The sequence below is a fragment of the Rattus rattus genome, chromosome 6, assembly GCF_011064425.1.
Source record: "Rattus rattus isolate New Zealand chromosome 6, Rrattus_CSIRO_v1, whole genome shotgun sequence".
NCBI lineage: Eukaryota > Metazoa > Chordata > Mammalia > Rodentia > Muridae > Rattus > Rattus rattus.
In genome coordinates, this window is record NC_046159.1 from 42,027,563 (window position 1) to 42,030,001 (window position 2,439).

The window sequence follows — 2,439 nt, forward strand, 5'->3', positions numbered from 1 at the left end:
TAAAATGAAATGCATTCTCTGGAGACATATGTGTGGTTTGACCTTGGGCATCTAGGGACCCTGGGAATCTGTTGAATGCTGAGATGAGTAAGCCTTGAACCTGTGCCCAACAATAAAATAACTGGTCCCCTTTGATTTGCATGCATTCACTGCACAGCTTTAGGGACTTCTTCATATACCAGTCACACCCTGTGCAGTTGCCATTGCAGTCAGATCTTAACATGGACATGAGGGTCCCTGTTCAGTTCCTTGGGATTCTGCTGCTCTGGCTTCTTGGTAAAATAAATAAATTTAAATAAATAAATAAAATCTAAAATGAGAATTTCACTGTTACACTATGATTAGTGTTTACTGGCATTTGGGGAATATTCTTTCTTATCATGATTAACTGTGTGGATATTTACTATGTCTCTATTCTATTCCTAGGTGCCCGATGCGACATCCAGATGACCCAGTCTCCCTCCTCCCTGTCTGCATCTCTGGGAGACAGAGTCAGCATCAGTTGCAGGGCAAGTGAGAATATTAACAATTATTTGTCCTGGTATCAGAAGAAAGTAGATGGAAGTGTTAAACTGATTTACCACACATCAAGTCTACAATTTGGGGCCCCATCAAGATTCAGTGGCAGTAGGTCTGGGAAAGATTATTCTCAGGATCAGAGGCCTGGAGTCTGAAGATATTACAACTTACTATTGTCAGCAAGGTTATAACTCACCCACAATGATACAAGTCATAACATAAACCCCTATAGAAGCAGAGTGAAAGGTTAAACTGACCCAGCTACTGCTTCTCATGAGTCTGAAACTGTTTTTCAGATATCTTTGGAGTTTTTCAAAGCTCATAGATAGTCATTTGTTTTTTTTTTTAAAAAAGGGTAAGAGGTCTTCTCTGTCTTCTATCTTCCTTCCTCTTTATTTCCAGAAATACACAGTACCAGTATCTTTTCTGTCTTAATGGAGGACACAGTCATTCCCTGTGAGAAGTCTGAGTTGTAGCACTAGTTGGGATGCATGCAGAACAGGGAAAGATACTGTGTGGACATCTTTGCATTGTATTTATTAAATATAGAAAATTAACTTCTAAGTACCAGTATTTAAAAGTAGAAAAAGATTATTGATGGAATTTGTAGTTATAAATGATTTGTCGTCTTCAAATAATGCTACAGCACATGTTTCAGAGAAAATAAAGCCTGCCTAACCACGATTCCCTTTGTTTCTTGTAATTCTAGCAGTATTTATTGATGCTTTGAGCTTTCGGCAGCACTTCCCATAGAATTCTTCTGGATCCTATGTGCATTACTCTGCTTAAAGGTAGTAAACAATATTGAAACATCTTCATGTGACTTTTTTGGTTCAGTTTCTGGGTTCACTCAAGAGTCAGGATAGTTGATGCTGTTTGTTTCCTATGGAATTCTTATTACTTATTACCTTTAACACTTTCTCCAACACTTTCATAAGAAAACATAAGCTTCATTCAATGTTTGGATGTGATCCCTGCATCTGTTTCAGTCTTCTGCTGAATGAAGCCTCTCAGAAGACAATTATGCTAAGATCATATCTTCAAGGATAACAGAATATCATTAATAGTGAAAATAAGGTACTTTGTCACTGTGATTTGCTTCCTTAGTGATTCAATATGAGTAGCTATTGATTCCGTAGAAACCATTTTTAAGGCACTGTAGAGATGACTACATAGCATTCTTACTTGTCATGAGGTTATATTATGCAATGTTGAAATGGCACTCGACTTGTGAAATACATTCAGTTAGCACATGGTATATCATGGAAGATGAACACAACGAAGGTAAAGTGTAGGATAACTGGAGGAAGAAGAGGTAAAAGAAAAGATATTAAAATAAAGTTTATTTTGTTCTTTTTTTAAATTAGATATTTTTATTGACATTTCAAATGTTATCCCCTTTCCTGGTTTCCCATACATAAGTCCCTTGTCCCATCCCCCTTCCCCTTCTTCTATGAGGGTGTTCCCCCAACCATACACCTACCCCTTTTTTCCATGACATTCCCTAACCCTGGGTTCGAGGGATTGAGCCTTGGTAGAACCAAGGTCTTCTCCCCTCCTGGGTCCTCAACAAGGCCAAACTCAGCTACATATGCAGTTGAAGCTATGGGTCTGTTCATGTTTATTTTTTGGATGGTGGTTTAATGCCTAGGAGCTCTGGTTGGTTGGTATTGTTGTTCTTATGAAGTTGCAAACCCCTTCAGCTCCTTCAATCATTTCTCTGACTCCTAAAATGGTGACCCTGTTCTAAGTTCTATCATTGACTGCCAGTATCAGCCTCTGTATATGCCATGCTCGGGCTGAGCCTCTCAGGTGACAACTATATCAGGATCCTGTCAGTATGTACTTCTTGGCATCAGCAATAATGTCTGGGTTTGGTGACTATATGTGCATGGGCTGGATCCTCAAGTGAGGCAGTAT

General features: G+C 38.9%; 1 pseudogene; it reads left to right on the top strand.

Moving 5' to 3' along the window:
* Positions 1-227: 227 nt before the first annotated feature.
* LOC116904278 lies at positions 228-741 on the top strand (annotated as a pseudogene).
* Positions 742-2,439: the final 1,698 nt, after the last annotated feature.